The sequence below is a fragment of the Centruroides sculpturatus genome, unplaced genomic scaffold, assembly GCF_000671375.1.
Source record: "Centruroides sculpturatus isolate CEXI.00-Female unplaced genomic scaffold, Cexi_2.0 scaffold519, whole genome shotgun sequence".
Classification (NCBI taxonomy): Eukaryota; Metazoa; Arthropoda; class Arachnida; order Scorpiones; family Buthidae; genus Centruroides; species Centruroides sculpturatus.
The window spans coordinates 387739-406125 of NW_019384900.1; the positions used below are offsets into that span (position 1 = coordinate 387739).

Consider the following 18387-nt stretch of genomic DNA (forward strand, 5'->3'; position numbering starts at 1 on the left):
GCGGTGGCCCACGTCGTCCATGCCTTACGCCGCCCTTGGTCATAGAAATGATGTAATTTGAATATAAATTATTTATAAATACGTATGTCAAGTTATATTTTTATTACTACGTAAAATATATTTAAGAGTTTACGGCCACTGTGCCTGGTGAGACGTTGTCGAAACAAAAAACGTTATGCATTCCATCACGTACATAAACAGTGTTGTAATTCGCCAAGTGCAAATTAGCAAATTCGTAAAATTTTTGTTTATTTTGAACAATCCGGATAATCGAAAATCCGGATAATGGAGGTTCTACTGTACTTGTGTTCGGCGGTTTTATCCATTCGGCTACTGGAGGGCATGCATTAGGAAAGTATCGTTCAGAAATGAAAAAAAATCCGAGTGACAAGTGCTATATGCTACCTGTCGCAATAATTAAGTGAATGTAATATATATTTTTTTAAAAAATTATATCGTTTTTTTGTAAGAATTATATTTAGTTTATGGGAAAAGATGATCCACCTTACGACATTTTCATGATACGATCTCAGTTTCGGAACGGATTAATTTCGTATCCTGAGGTACCACTGTATATATGTCACTGCGTTGTATGTAATTAATAAAATAATGCATTCAGTACCTCAAGCTGTGTAGCGGAGTTGATCTAGGTGAGCGAACAGCCGAGGGGAATGCATCCCGGGAAGACTTTTATGTAAAGCTGCCCCCTATTGCCCGTGAAATAAACCCGGAAACTGCACATTGCCCAAACCCATGACAAACTAACTACAGTAGAACCTCGATTATCCGGACTAATTGGGAATGAAGGTAGTCCGGATAAGGAAAAATCCGGATAATCGAAACAAATACTTTAATTTGTCTTTTAATGACAATACAACACGTTTTCTTTTCGATGACATATCAGTAATATTAAAAGTAAANTTTAAAAAATTATATCGTTTTTTTGTAAGAATTATATTTAGTTTATGATTTTGTTGAATTTTTTGACAATAGATAGCGCTACGTGTAAATCATCGTTTCTAATGTAGGAAATTAATTGATTTACAGAAATTAAATAGATATTTTGGGATGGGATGTACGACATTATCCAAGTTAGAAGTATGTAAGCGCAACTGCCAAGTTTCGTAGCAATTGGTCGAACGACCTAGGATTGTATAGCGAACAAACAAACATCCTTCTTTATATACATAGATGAAGAATGACTAGCTGATATGACCGGCGTTACTCGGACAAAAAATAACAGCAAAGATTAAGATTATTAGATTATTTTGTATTTCTAACCCTTACATTATATTATAGTATTTGATTTACTGTATAACTACAAAGGTTATCTTAGGTAAGAGTTTATCACACAGAGGGCCTCTTTTAGCAAGCCCATTATGGATTCGGCCAAGCCTACAATGGGGCGGCTGCTGGGTGGTGAGGGATGAAGTCCCCGAAAAATTCCTGGGGATTTATCGACCCGTATAATATAATGTAATAGAAGGGTTAGAAGCAGTGCCGGCCCGAGGCAAGTTTTAGGATGGAGCGAGATCCTATTATGGCGCCCGGGGTGGAACCCCTCCCACGCACTCGACCCACGCGCATCTCAACAGATAAGGCCATTCACATACTGGCCACACGCTTGCAATTAAAATATCGAAAAGTGAAAAAAATATATTTTTTTCCTAGGACGCCTTAGCGCCTGGAGCAGCTGCTCCGTTCGCCCTATGGTAAGGCCGACTCTGGTTAGAAGTACGAAATAATCTAATAATCTTAATTTCTGCTGTTATTTTTTGTCCGAGCAATGCCGGACTCATCTGCTGGTAGATTATATATAGATTTTGAACAATTCAGAAAATTTATTTTGAGATTTCCGATCTTGATTTGGGTCCCTTTCTTAACTGTTTGCCTTCGGACCCATTAACTTACAGTTGCTCCATTCAGTCTATGAATTAATTTAATAAACAATGATGCATTTGATAATCATAATTATTTACAGTAGACTTTATTTTTTATATATGTAAAAAGTATTTGAACCTATAGCTTGAGGTAGGTGCAAACATTGAGGTACTTGAAAGTGTCCGCCCAAACAGTTTGAGCATGAAGTGTAACACAGCTCTAGTTAGACCAAACTGTGCAGCCGCATAAGGCGCTTAGACAAACGTTAATTGGCAAGCCGATGACTACTAAAATGTCTTTCACAGAGTGCAGATAAGATCGAAACGAGACATATCGTAGATCATCTTATATTTCACAAAACGTATGTATTTTAACAGGATCAATAAAGATTCAGTCCAATTATTTGAGGAACAACAATATTGATTCATTCCTCCAAGCCGATCGCGGCTACATGGCTTGCCATAATATTTCCATTACTGATTCTCAATAGGATAGGACACCACGGGTAGAAAGAGTCTCAACCTGTAGCGCCCATACCGACAATAAAGGATCCGTCAAAGACTAATACTTTACTGGCGGCCATCTTGTAGATTCGTTGGCAATGTATCATACTTTCGCTTGGCACTTCACGTACAGTATTTATTATCACAATAATAAACCAATTACTTATTTTGAAATACAGTAGAGCGTCGATTATCCGAAAGTCAATCATCCGAAAGAATTCCAGTCGGCAAATTTAAATTTTCGCCAGTGCTGTGGCGCTGCAATCTTTGGCCATGTCTTGTGCTACTCAAATATTTTACGTTTTTGATACTAAATTAACTTCTGAAGTATAATTTTTTATTGTTTTTATATTTTTCAATATATTTATTTTGTTCGTACAAAATAAAAAAATAATTTTTAACGATACAATAGTCTTCGTTAGGCTTAACATCGACGAAAATTCAACGCGAAGCGACACGCAACGGAGAAAAATGTCAAGATGGGATAAATTAATATATTTTTTCGTACATAATCGGTTATCCGAAACACCGAGCTTCCGAACAACCCCAGTCCCAATTGATTCGGATAATCGACGCTCTACTGTATTGTCATTTTTCATTAAATTTTAATAATATATGATATCATTGTTTTTTAATTAATCTAAAAATACAAGTACAGTATAACTTAAAAGGAAACTTTTTAATGTATACTCTATTTTCATTATTAGCATTATTCATTATTAATAAAAATTTGTTCCTCAATGATATTAGAATGAGGAAATGTCAGTTTTCATTTTGCTAAATAACTAATATTTTCAAATTCACAACTATTATTGAAACATTTAATTTAATTAACTTTAGATGAAATGAATGAAAGATTTATCTGTTGACAACTTTTCTAATTCTTCTCTTTTCTGTGAATCATAGTGAAGAGTTTGCCATTTTATGTTGTAATTATCGCAGCTTTGCTTCGATAGTGGCATAATTAAAAAGCAAAATCATGTGTTTTGGTTGTGCCCCTGTCAAAGCAAAGAAGCGATATTTTATTTTTAGTAATGGATCTCAATTTATTAATTTGTCCTACATATTTTAAGCGCGAAGAATTTCAATTTTTATCCCTGATTTTTCTTCAATTAGCATTTGACATAATTAAATGAACATTAAGTAAGTAAATTAGTATATAATGTAATTTGGTTTAATTTTTTTCAAAAGTAAACTTCATAAAATATAGGGCCTAAGACATTGCTTTCATATATTTATATATGAATGAAGTCGAGTTTAATATTTATTATTTTATATGACTTTTAATTATTAGTTAAATGATGATCCAAAGTATCTTCTTATCCCGAATAAAGGCGGATATAATAATTTTAATGTATTAAAAAGAAAAAAAAACCGCTTTTATTGGTCATGTTTTTAGAGATTGAAAAAAATGGTTGGAGTGGATCACCCTACCATATATTATACATTTCTAATTGCATTCACATAAACACATGATTAAATTCTACATTTAGTTATGTTTATCGGATTTCGGGATGAGGAGGATGATGGGGATGTGGCCACTCCTAAAACAACATTAAAATGAATTGTCATCGTACTTAGGCGTGTTTCATCCTTCTATCTTAATTAGAAGTAGATGAAATTTGAGGGTGATACAAAACAAGTTAAATAAAAGCGTTTAATAATAAAATCTGTGTTTATAGTGTTTTTTCTTTGTTTTTATCCTAAAATTTAACATGAGCTCTTGCAATAAACCTTTACAAACACGCATTTTGGTACATCATCCTTAATATCTTGCTTATTTTTTTTATAATACTCTGAAAACCACGATGATTGCAACGGTAAAATATCTCAAATGATCACTCTTACTATTTTTATTTTAGATACTTTCATACTGACCTGTGCGATAACAAATCTATTGGACTCAAAGTATTGATATTGATATTTATAAAGATATTTTTTAGTGAAAATTGTTATTACCACATCTGTCATCACGTAATTTTTATTTTATTTACAATTGTTATTTTTATTTTTACTAAAACTATCTTTTTAAAGTATTGTAATTACAATACTTTATATATCATTTTCACATAGCATTCTCTGTTACATTGAAATTCATTCTATATTGGCGAGTTTAAGCAAGAAAATCTTTTAGAATTTTTAAAAATCGATAATAACTAATAATTTGCATTTAATTTCGAAAGGTATTGCTAGACCGTCTTTAATTAAATTCTCTATATTAGAGAGGTTGCGGCCGACGTTTCCATCGAGAAAACGTTTACGTCGGACGTTCAGCACCGCATTCCTGTAAGCCTAGAAGTTTGACAATGGAGTTTGGAACATCAGTGGAATCATGCTCGACGTTCCAAACTCCATTGTCAAACTTCTAGGCTTACAGGAATGCGGTGCTGAACGTCCGACGTAAACGTTTTCTCGATGGAAACGTCGACCGCAACCTCTCTATTAATTTATTCTAATAAAAACTAAACTCTGAATATTTTATTTAAATGAATTAAATCACTCCAAGGAATAAATAAATATATCCTCTTTAGTTATGACAAATGTATTATTAGCGAGGTTGCGGCCGGAGTTTTCATCTCTCAGACTTGAACGTCGAACGTTCGACGTTCACGTTTGAGAGATGGAAACTTCGGCCGCAACCTCGCTATTATTTTTTCTGACTTTCAATGTTTACAAATTACAGGTTTGTTTATAATATATAATTTCTAAGCTATAGTATACAGTATATGAACGGCAGAGTGGACCACATTATTGACCATAATACTATAGTTTTAAGAATGGGGATTTCTATCGCAAAGATAACTTTTCAATCTTCTGCCAAACTGATAATTAGAATAGAATGAAAATGAAATTTATATTTTTGATTTGTGATAAATGTTTTTTAAAACTGAAGGCAAATTAGATTTATGTAGTTTGAATACGGCTTATTTTAAAGCAAACAGGATATAGAAATTCATTTTGTTTAAACGGCAGTATCCGCCATATGAATATCTTTATAATTGTATGACGATTAACACTCGTTAAAGAAAAATCCTTCACTGTTACATTCTCTACGGATAAATAAATTACGATATAATAAATGCTGAAAGGAATAATAATTATTTTTATTTTCGATAATGAGTCATCTCTCTTCCCATAAGTCTGTACTGTACGTTCGGAAAGATGGCGGCCACTAATACGAATTTAACAGGAAAGTTTAATATTAGAAGATGAAGTTTCATTTTAGGTAATGATTTAATTCATTTTACACGGATAAGGAACACGTGACGATTCGATGTAATTGACAACTTCGATTTAACAATAACGAGAAGGAAAATATATTAATCAATTTCCATGTCAATTTCGTAAACATAATCAACAGGAAGGCATGTGCTTGCTTTATATAAGTCTACCGACGATTTTAATTATTGATTTCTGTTAATTTAAACGATTTTAACTATTATTATGTGTTTTATATAACAGTTAAATAAATTGAAAAACTGGAAAACTTAAATGGCGTTTCGCTGAAGTGTTGTTACAGAATATTGTATACACGGAGGCCGGATTTTTTTTGCTAGTAAACTAAATAAAATGCAGCTTAGAGCCTGGTATTTTTAATTATATCATTATTTAGTAGAGGGGAAGGGCCTCCTACATGTTATAGCCTAAGGCCACAAGAAGTCCATCTCTTTATATACAGTGTGATGTGATATAAATTGTTAGTAAATATATTTAAACCAAAATAGTATTTTATGTTGTATTTCTGTTTCTATTTTTACTTATTTAATCATTGTTTTAATTTAAAGGTCATAGATCTTCATAAATTACAAGCCAATGTTTTAAATAAACATTTTTTGTTTTTTTTGGGAGTTTATCCTGGAATTCCTTTTCAGATATTCACTGATTTGTTACAAAATACGTTATGCAATTTACACAATGGTAAATTTAAAGTTGTTTACTTATATTTATTTTAATAAAAATAGTATATATTATGATAAGTATATTTTAAAATATATTTTGATAGAGTTTTTGTATTAAGTTACTTTGATTATTATTGTTGGTATTATTTTTATTGCAATAAATCTATTATATTAATTTAAAAAATTGATTATGCTTATATAGTACCAAAACGTCATCTTACTCTATGATGAAAAGGTGTCATTTCCTTAGGGTAATTTTGAACCTTTTTATTGAGTAGAGCATATAGAATCTTTAAGCATAAATAATTTGTTTTTTTGAGAATTTATTTTAATTTTAAATAATGTAAATTATATATATATATATATATATATATNAAAATACATTCTATGTATTTTACAAGTAAATCATAGCTGTGTTTTAGCTACTGTGGTAACTTAGCTAAATTACTTAATGTACGTTTAACAAAGGGTTTTTTAAAAAGAGCACTAATGTTTTTAATTTAGCTTTGAACTGTCCATGTCTGAGGATGGCATGGATATTTGAAAGATGAGTGCTTGTGTTGGAAGAAAGGCTGAAAAGATAATCTCTTATAAAGTAAACAAGTGGGGGAGGTTGGCTATGATTGTGGCAATTGATGTGAAAGAGCAAGTAGATATTGCCAGACAGGGAAGGGAGTTCTTGTCCCTGTTGTTTATTCGTATGTTGGTAACATGCCTTTCCACGATGCTGGTTTAGGGGTGAGAGATGGTTTGGATGATTTTGGCTGCCTGCCAATTTATCTCTGTACTGGAAATTTGTGTGTAGGAAGACAAAATTATAGCATCAAAATATAAAGCAAAACAGAGCCATGGAGTGTGATATAGAGATATATCACACTCCATGGCTCTGTTGATATATCACACTCTCATGTCCGTGAGGTGACAAAGGTTGCCGGTCAGCAATCAGCAATCTTTGTCACCTCACGGACCACTAAAGTCACAATTTTGAATCCTGGGACCATTATCATGAATTTTTTTTAAACAATACAAAATCTGTAGAATAATGATCATAAAAGTTCAATTTGACTATATTAATATGAAACTCTCATGTTTAATTATAACAGATTAATGCAAGCCTAAAGTTCATTGCTGCTTGTTTGAAACAAGTTTATGGATTCTTTGCGCTTTTCAACAAAGGATGACCATCACACTCACAATATTGTTTATTGTTCATTATTTATTGATAACAGTCACTTTGTTTTTGGTTATAGATTTGAATAAAAAATTCCCAATGAGTGAAAAAAGCAACTAAGCATTTTGCATTTCTTTCATAATACTTCGCGTAACCTTTGGTTGATCAATGTTCAAATTTCTCCACGGACCACCCAAATTTTCTTGTGGACCACTGGTTGCCAACCGTTGGTCTAGATCAGTGTTTTTCAACCTGTGGGTCGCAACCCCCCTGGGGGTTGCGAAGCCTTACACGGGGGATCGCGGGTAGAAGAAAAAGACAAGTGCTTGTAGGTCCTACACTACATTAAAAAATCTACAATTTCAGCGAGAATTACAGCCCACCCCAGAAAATGATAGCGGAGAAAGTATTGAGCTGATTTGCAAAAGCAAATAAAAAGTAGAAAAGTAGAAGCTGAAAATTCAGATCCTAAAAAAGAAAAAAGGTCAACAGTTTCATACTTTGTGTGTTAAATTATTGTCGATTCTTCTGAAATTTTCATTTTAATCAACAATAATTTATTTCAACAGAAAGAAAATTAAATATTAAATACATAGCTTTTAAAATCACTGATATAGTTTTAATATGGCCCTAGAGGGGTCGCCAGAGTTTTTTAACTTGTAAAGGGGTCGCACATTCAAGAAGGTTGAAAAACATTGGTCTAGATGTTGCTTTGTTTTTGAAATAGTAATTTAAAATTTCAGTTTAAGTTCTTTGATAAAAATTATTATATAACTGGATTGCTGTATATTAGATCTCTATGTAATAATTTGCTGTGAGTATGTCTACCATTTGTTGGATTACAGAGACGTATTACATAGAGATAAAAATTATTGTTATAAATCCATAAAATGTTTGTAATTTAAAATATGTATTATATATTTTATACCAATCTTTTCTATTAATTTAGTAGATTGATTAATATCAGTATGTTATATCTGATTTTTAAACATGTACTGTACATATCAATATCAAAGGTTTTATTTGTATGTAAATTTTATCTTTGAAATAATGTATAGATTTTTATTTCAATTTTTATATAGCTGTTGAAGATGCTAAATGATTTCAACTAAATTACAAATATTCTTTTATAATCTTGAATGTTTTTGAATAATGGCATAAGATATGTCAATTTTATAAATGCTTACGTATATTTAAATCTAAAAATATATTCAGAAGTCAGATGCCAGTTTATTATTAACAAAATCCTGTTAATATAGAATTGAAGTCAAAATTTGGAAAGAAATAAAACTAATAAATTTTCTTTAACACTTTATATAATTATGGTACTGTTATTGATTTAATGCAATTTTACTCTAAATATATTTTCTTCTAAACAATTTTTGTTATATATTACAGATATATTCAATTTTCTATTTCCTCAATTAATGCGTACTACTTTAGTCATAATTAATTGCAAATTTGTAAATGTACTGTCATACAATATGAAATTATATTAAAATTTTAATTAGGTATGTGTTTATATTTATGCAAACATTTACCAAAATTATATCATGAAAATTTTCATTTTACATTGGGTTTAAGCTTTTCAAAATTTTGCCTGGGTATTTCAGTCATAAGTGCTAACTCCAATAAATAACTAGTGTACACGGAGATGCATTATTAAGAGTGAAATAGTCTAAGAAAGAAAGGAAAAAGTTTTAAATATTGTTTGAGAATTTTGGATATGTGTATCTCACAAGGTCTAAGAAAATAGAATATTTAAAAAATAACCGAAACAAAGCTTTTTTTAATCAACTTTTTGTTACACATTTATCGTTTAAATGAAATAAAAAAAAACAAAAAAAAACCTAATAAATATTAACAAAATACATTCTACGTATTTTACAAGTAAATCATAGCTGTGTTTTAGCTACTGTGGTAACTTAGCTAAATTACTTAATGTACGTTTAACAAAGGGTTTTTTAAAAAGAGCACTAATGTTTTTAATTTAGCTTTGAACTGTCCATGTCTGAGGATGGCATGGATATTTGAAAGATGAGTGCTTGTGTTGGAAGAAAGGCTGAAAAGATAATCTCTTATAAAGTAAACAAGTGGGGGAGGTTGGCTATGATTGTGGCAATTGATGTGAAAGAGCAAGTAGATATTGCCAGACAGGGAAGGGAGTTCTTGTCCCTGTTGTTTATTCGTATGTTGGTAACATGCCTTTCCACGATGCTGGTTTAAGGGTGAGAGATGGTTTGGATGATTTTGGCTGCCTGCCAATTTATCTCTGTACTGGAAATTTGTGTATAGGAAGACAAAATTATAGCATTACCTTCCTTAATGTCATCTTTATGCTTGGTGAGCCTCTGATCATGGAATTGGGAAATGTATCCAATATGTGTTGATGCCCATCTCCTTGTTTATAGTTGGGATGATGTACATTCCACTGCTCCATTTGTCTTTAACATTCTCTAGGAGGCAGTATAAAGTCAGGCAGTGTGCTTACTTTTGTTTTTAGTGATGGATTTGAAGATATGTTGAAGGGTTTTGGAGTACCTGAATATGGAAGAGGAAGTAGGCTTACATTTTGGCATGTTTTAATTAGTATATGTAATGTGTAATTAGTATTACAGTGATATGTTCTTGATGAGTCAGAAAATATTATGCTTCTGTAGACTATTCCATAGTGCTAGATGAATGATCTTGCTTAGCTCTGCATTGCAATCTGTGACCTTGGACAAGTGAGTATATAGTATGCTTGATTAAGACAAGGAAGGCTGCAATTTTATAGGTGAAGGAGTCAAAGAGGAAGATATAGAAGGGTTGGAAGGTTAGCTTAAGTAGACCTTAGTGTGGATTTGCCTATCTATGAATGAAAGATTGATGTCAAAAAAGTTAACATTATATTTATCCGATCCATTTATAGGGTTAGACTAATGATTATTATTTATTAACTAAAGAAAAGCATTGAAATCGGGTTTGTATTTCCAAATTATCAAGACATTGTCTGCTTAGCCTTTATAATAAACAATGAATGATGTATGTGTTTTAAATCACATTTTAATTTTGTAGAAATACTTGCTGTTACTTTATATTTGATATATAACAAAAAATAGAGGAATTTTCAGAAATTTCTGGTAGTGTCATGCTTAACTTCAAATACAATCATTTAAATAAATAAATAGATGATGCATATTATGCATCTAGTTTGAACACAATGATTCTTCATTTGATTATTTTAACAGGTGTTAATAAACCTTGTTTATACATTATTTCAATATAAAATTTAAAATACTACAAAAGATGTCATAACATGTAATATTATTCTTTGAAATAAAATAATGATCAGTATTTTCTATTACAATTCATTAATAAAAAGCTGTAGAAAACAAACATTTAGAAATCCAAAGTATTAAAAATAGACAATTTATATTCCGTAATCTATTGAAATATTAATAAAACTAATATCACTTTTAATCAAAGCTCTAATGATGCTTTATTTTAAATATCCTGATTAAAAGTATAAGTATACAACAGTATTTGATTTAATAAGTTTAATTAAAGGTGAGATTTATTTGTAATCAATCAGATATGAGTGCAGTGTATAAATGACTTTATAGTAATGTAAATATTTATTCTGCAATATGTATTTCTGCATTAACTAATCAGTTGATTTTTTAAACTTAAATTTACAGTGATATGTTTACAATTCATTTATCTTTTATAACCATTTTTTCCAGTTAGTTTTTCTTTATTGTTATATAATAATATGATTGTTGTCAAATTTGTTTAACTCTTATGTTAAAGAAGTGATTTTATATAATTATATAAGTTAGTCTTATATGTATATTTTAAACATAAAATTTTAAAAATATAATAAATATTGTAAATAAATATTAGAAAATTATTATAAATAATTTTAATCAAATAATAAAACAGCTTTGTTTATTTAGTAACCTGTTTTGGAATTTTTTAAAACTATCCCCATAATATTCATTAGAATGATTTATATATGAACTGAACTGAATTAAATTTATCTTAAATATANATTTTAAACATAAAATTTTAAAAATATAATAAATATTGTAAATAAATATTAGAAAATTATTATAAATAATTTTAATCAAATAATAAAACAGCTTTGTTTATTTAGTAACCTGTTTTGGAATTTTTTAAAACTATTCCCATAATATTCATTAGAATGATTTATATATGAACTGAACTGAATTAAATTTATCTTAAATATACTTATTGACAAAAACTTATCCACCAGATAGAGTTGCCTGATTACTATAAAACTTGGTGTATAGCTACAGTAGTCTCGCTAGTCCGAACTAATTGGAACCAAGCCCAGTTTGGATTAGCCGAATAATTGAAATAATGCAGAAACAAACAGTAAAACAGGTCTGGTTTATATAGATCCAACACTATCAATGATGTCAGTGCACCACCCTGAACAAGGGTGAAAGTGAAACAAAATTGTCAGTAGAGTTTGTAGTGGGCAAGGCCACAATAACCGACTGTAAAAAATCGTGCAAGATTGAGCAGTTTTGGGCCTCTACTTCAGAAAAATCAGTTGAAAATCGACAAACAGCAAGGCCCTCAACATTTGAGAAGCTTGTTGAAGCCTTATTTGCGTGGTTCACTCAGAAAAGAGAAAGGGAAACACCCCTAAATGGACCTGTTGTTAGAGAAAATTTCCTCTTCGCCGACTGAAACAAGTTTGGATTAGCAGTATTTGGACTAGCAGGACTCTACTGTATATATCAAAAAGGAATGTAAATGATTACGGTTGAGATCCAAATCAAGTTTTAAGTATTATCCATTATACATAATTATAATACTATATACAGTAATATAAATAATTTACCTAAGAGTAATTACTATGCATTTTAATTTTAATGAAATAAAATATTATCTTTTCTCAGACATTGCAAACATGTAACATGAGAAAATTCTGAAAATATATAATTAAGAAATGCTTTTATATTGGTTTTATTGAAATAGAAGTGATTGCTAGTGCAGAGGTTCTCAACTTATTTTTTTCACGGAACTCTTCACCTTAATAAAAAATGTTGGAACTCTGGAAATATCAATGAATTAAAGCCTAATAGGTGGCCATCGAAAGTAATCGAAAGTAAGAAAATCGAAAGTAAAACTATAAAACTACAATTAAAAATAAAATCAAAATTAATTAATTAAAATTGAAATCAAATCAATTGAAAATTAAAACAGTGTTTTTAAAAACCATTTAAAAGTTGTTTTGAAATTATCAAATTATAATTGAAATTTATTTAATGATTGTATTTTTATATGCAGGTATACCTCGAGTTATGTCGTTCTCGATTATATGTTGTTTGTCAAAAATATATGGAAACATAAAAATCAAGTTTAAGTCATTATATTCGACTTTACGTCTGTTTGCCAAAAATATTGAAGTCGTAATATCACTATAAAAGCGTTAAAGCACATAAAATCATATTAAAATATGTACATTTACAGTAAATGCTAATATAATTATCATAAATCCTAAAGAACGAAACATGAAGACATCTGTGTTTCTGTGTTGTTGTCTTATTTAGCGGTCTTTTAAGTGCTCGATATTGGTGTTTTCCACGGTAGCTCCAACATCTACTGTTTGGCATTGTTGTCAGCACCACTCGATATTGGTAAATTTAATATAAATTAGTTTATTTTCTACTGTTGCAAAATAATTTTAATAATTGTATTTGTTATTTAATCTTACAAAATCAACTTATTTTATAATGTCTTAGAGCAAACTACATTCACAAATAAAGAGTCCGTGATGTACTGTAAACATAGCCAAATTGCAAACATGTACGTACATTTACAAGTGTGTACTGTACATACATGAATTCGTAAATTTAGATTAATTTTTTCTGTACTATATTAAAAACTAAAATTTATTTGTTTGTAAGCTTAAAATAGATTCTTATTAACCATATATTATTAAAAATGCATTTACTGTATAAATAAAATACAGAACTGAAAATGGTTATTTGTGGTTTAGCCTACTGACAAGTAAATTTGACTTACGTCGTTTATTGACTTAAGTCGTCTCTCCTAGAACCAATTACCAACGTAAGGCAAGGTATATCTGTATATGTTGGATTCTTTTTAAGGTTATAATTTTTTAATGATTTTATAGCTTTATGGTTTTGTTTTTATGGTTTCCATTACCTTGCCAAACATTATATCATGATTTGGGTTTATTCTGTTACCAATAAATCAGTCCCCATTGTTTATAAAGCTATAAATAACTTTAGCAGGTGTATAGTTTTGGATTGAGTCCTTGTATCATCATACAAGACTAGAACAATTACACCTCACATCCCAAATCTACATTGGCACATTCATACATCACTAGACTCAACAGATTTTATTGTGGAACCCCAAACTTTTATTGGCAGAACCCTAGGGTTTCATGAAACAAAAGTTGGGAAACTCTATGCTAGTGTATGCTATCTACTCTCATTACCAATTTCTTTTATTTTTTTCATAAATGCTATGATGTCTTTTGTCAATCTGAAATGTAAAATAGTGTTAGTTTCTGGTAACTTTATGATGATATAGGAGAGATGCTATGTCTTAGGAGATATTCAAGAATCTAGACCCAGTTAAGTAAAATTGGAATACCATCTTTGTATATCTATCAATCTACTCAAGCAATAAACTGTTCGTTTTTTCACTTTATTTTTGGCTAACAGGTGCACAAAATAAATTGACATAAAGCACAGATGCTCATAGACACAGTTCAAAACTAAGGCAGCTTTGATGCTTAGTGTAATTTCCAAGGAAAGCAGCTTGGAGACTCCTTTTGCTGTTTGCTATTTAGGGTGCACAATGCTTCTAAAATGTCTTGCTGCAAAACAAATACTAAATGCTGTTTTTGTTTTTTTCCTATTTTTGTAAAAGCAAAAAAATTCTCTTCAGATTTATTTTAGTTAGCAAAAACAGTACTAATATGGATCTCATAAAAGCAAAGTAGTGTAAAGTGAACTTTTGTAAAGTGGAGAGATACTTGTATGTGAAGGCACAAATTCATGACAAGCAGGCACTGAATGTCTCCCCATCATTCAAAGACAGTCTTGCTATAGAATCTTGTGTCTTTCCATACCATTGACATTGATTGGTGATTAGCAGAGGGTAATTTGCATGCAGCATGGCTATATGCATCCTGCCATTAGCATCCCAATATTGTCAGCTTTGCAAGGTTGCTGCAACAGAGAAGCATGGACTTCTATGAAATGGCAGAATTCATTAGTAAATATCATCTTTACTAATGAAGTCTGGTTATTTGGAAATAAATGGCCACTGTATTAGGTACACATAGTCAGATGTCTTTTTTTCCCAGCAACACATTTTTATTGAAACTAACATTTTTAGTATCATTCATAGGCCTTTCTCAGGTTCACAAACCAAAATGGAATGTTCTTACAATGAACATCTGACTGTAAGTACAATACATTCTAAAACAAATCTATAGATTTTTATTCTGTAAAAAAAGGGCATTGGTACTGTACATGTAGGAAGGTTTGTTTATTTTTATATATGTTACTTAGTAGTGGATGCAAAAATTTATATATATATAAATTTTTGCATCCACTACTAAGTAACATATATAAAAATAAACAAACCTTCCTACATGTACAGTACCAATGCCCTTTTTTTACAGAATAAAAATCTATAGATTTGTTTTAGAATGTATTGTACTTACAGTCAGATGTTCATTGTAAGAACATTCCATTTTGGTTTGTGAACCTGAGAAAGGCCTATGAATGATACTAAAAATGTTAGTTTCAATAAAAATGTGTTGCTGGGAAAAAAAGACATCTGACTATGTGTACCTAATACAGTGGCCATTTATTTCCAAATAACCAGACTTCATTAGTAAAGATGATATTTACTAATGAATTCTGCCATTTCATAGAAGTCCATGCTTCTCTGTTGCAGCAACCTTGCAAAGCTGACAATATTGGGATGCTAATGGCAGGATGCATATAGCCATGCTGCATGCAAATTACCCTCTGCTAATCACCAATCAATGTCAATGGTATGGAAAGACACAAGATTCTATAGCAAGACTGTCTTTGAATGATGGGGAGACATTCAGTGCCTGCTTGTCATGAATTTGTGCCTTCACATACAAGTATCTCTCCACTTTACAAAAGTTCACTTTACACTACTTTGCTTTTATGAGATCCATATTAGTACTGTTTTTGCTAACTAAAATAAATCTGAAGAGAATTTTTTTGCTTTTACAAAAATAGGAAAAAAACAAAAACAGCATTTAGTATTTGTTTTGCAGCAAGACATTTTAGAAGCATTGTGCACCCTAAATAGCGAACAGCAAAAGGAGTCTCCAAGCTGCTTTCCTTGGAAATTACACTAAGCATCAAAGCTGCCTTAGTTTTGAACTGTGTCTATGAGCATCTGTGCTTTATGTCAATTTATTTTGTGCACCTGTTAGCCAAAAATAAAGTGAAAAAACAAACAGTTTATTGCTTGAGTAGATTGATAGATATACAAAGATGGTATTCCAATTTTACTTAACTGGGTCTAGATTCTTGAATATCTCCTAAGACATAGCATCTCTCCTATATCATCATAAAGTTACCAGAAACTAACACTATTTTACATTTCAGATTGACAAAAGACATCATAGCATTTATGAAAAAAATAAAAGAAATTGGTAATGAGAGTAGATAGCATACACTAGCATAGAGTTTCCCAACTTTTGTTTCATGAAACCCTAGGGTTCTGCCAATAAAAGTTTGGGGTTCCACAATAAAATCTGTTGAGTCTAGTGATGTATGAATGTGCCAATGTAGATTTGGGATGTGAGGTGTAATTGTTCTAGTCTTGTATGATGATACAAGGACTCAATCCAAAACTATACACCTGCTAAAGTTATTTATAGCTTTATAAACAATGGGGACTGATTTATTGGTAACAGAATAAACCCAAATCATGATATAATGTTTGGCAAGGTAATGGAAACCATAAAAACAAAACCATAAAGCTATAAAATCATTAAAAAATTATAACCTTAAAAAGAATCCAACATATACAGATATACCTTGCCTTACGTTGGTAATTGGTTCTAGGAGAGACGACTTAAGTCAATAAACGACGTAAGTCAAATTTACTTGTCAGTAGGCTAAACCACAAATAACCATTTTCAGTTCTGTATTTTATTTATACAGTAAATGCATTTTTAATAATATATGGTTAATAAGAATCTATTTTAAGCTTACAAACAAATAAATTTTAGTTTTTAATATAGTACAGAAAAAATTAATCTAAATTTACGAATTCATGTATGTACAGTACACACTTGTAAATGTACGTACATGTTTGCAATTTGGCTATGTTTACAGTACATCACAGACTCTTTATTTGTGAATGTAGTTTGCTCTAAGACATTATAAAATAAGTTGATTTTGTAAGATTAAATAACAAATACAATTATTAAAATTATTTTGCAACAGTAGAAAATAAACTAATTTATATTAAATTTACCAATATCGAGTGGCACTGACAACGACACCAAATGATAGATATTGGAGCTATCCTGGAAAACACCAATATTGAGCACTTAACATGTTAACTGACATCCGTACGGACAATCGGGCAGTGGGCGGTCGTACGGAGCCATCCGACTGCCCGCCATCAATTAAACAATGTAGTTTCACTCAAGGTTAAATTATTCTGGCTTCGTAAGACATTTTTCTGCATGCTAGTGGTGGCCTCTTGTGGGTGTCTATGCACTTGGCTTGGAATGCCGGCAGTCAGATGGCTAGAGCATCCCTTAGCTACGACCGCTGGCGCGTCGTATGGCCTCATGAAGTGTTTCAAGGTCAGCAGTCATAGTTTTTTTTTTAAATAAAAATCTATTTTATATCTGCTAGTGGTTTATTTTAATAGTATATAGTTTAAAATATCAAAAACTAGTTTAATTATTCTCTTTTATCGCATATAAAGTAAATAATATTACAAAAAAAAATCAAAGTACAGTAGAACTTTGATTATCTGAATTGTTCAAGATAAACAAAAATTTTATGAATTTGCTGATTTGCACTTGGAGAATTGCGATACTGTTTATGTACGTGATGGAATGCATAACTTTTTTTGTTCCAACAACATCTCACCTGGCACAGTGGTCGCAAACTTTTTAATACATTTTGTGTTGTAATGAAACTGTAACTTGACGTACATATTTATAAATAATTTATATTGAAATTACATCATTTCTATGGCCAAGGGCGGCGTAAGGCATGGGCGACATGGACCACCGCCTATGACCTCATGCCTCAACGGTTTATCATTACTTAAAAGCCATGAATGCAACAAAAAAATTTTACTTGTCATAAAACTGTCAAATTTGTATGAATAAAAATTTGACAGTTGAATGTCACAGTTGAATTTGACAAGTTATGAATAAAAATTTGACAGTTTCAGCTGCTTTTTATTTTATAAAATTTGTCTTCTTGTGCCACCAGAGGGCCTTTAAACAATAGGCATTCTGTTAATACTTGTCAGTAGTAGTACTAATTCAATATGAACATTTGTTTTTTGAAAATTTGATCATGATTTAAATACAGCATTTATTTTTATTACTACCGATATGTCATCAAAAAGAAAACGCGTTGTATTATCATTAAAGACAAATTGGGTATAATCAATGGTTTGAAACGTGGTGAGAGTGGACGTTTATTATCTAATAAATATGGTGTTGGAACATCAACGATCTCAGATATTGAAAAAATAAAATGAAAAAAATTATGAAGTTAAACAATAATTGAATTTCTTAATAAAAAAATAATTTAATATTGAAGCTACAGTATATGTAAATCTAGACAAATAATTATTCATACTGTATGTACTGTACATGTCTTTCACTGTCAATTATTATTATTTCGATTAT

At 30.5% G+C, this 18387-nt stretch overlaps 1 protein-coding gene across 1 annotated transcript in view; it reads left to right on the plus strand.

The window, feature by feature from the left end:
- The first annotated feature begins 5162 nt into the window (after nucleotides 1–5162).
- Nucleotides 5163–18387, plus strand: part of LOC111631470 (C-myc promoter-binding protein-like) — a 50442-nt gene continuing 37217 nt past the window's right edge. Inside the window, exon 1 of the mRNA XM_023375715.1 lies at nucleotides 5163–5610. The gene's annotated coding sequence lies outside the window, so the exon portion shown is untranslated. The remainder of the gene's footprint in view (nucleotides 5611–18387) is intronic.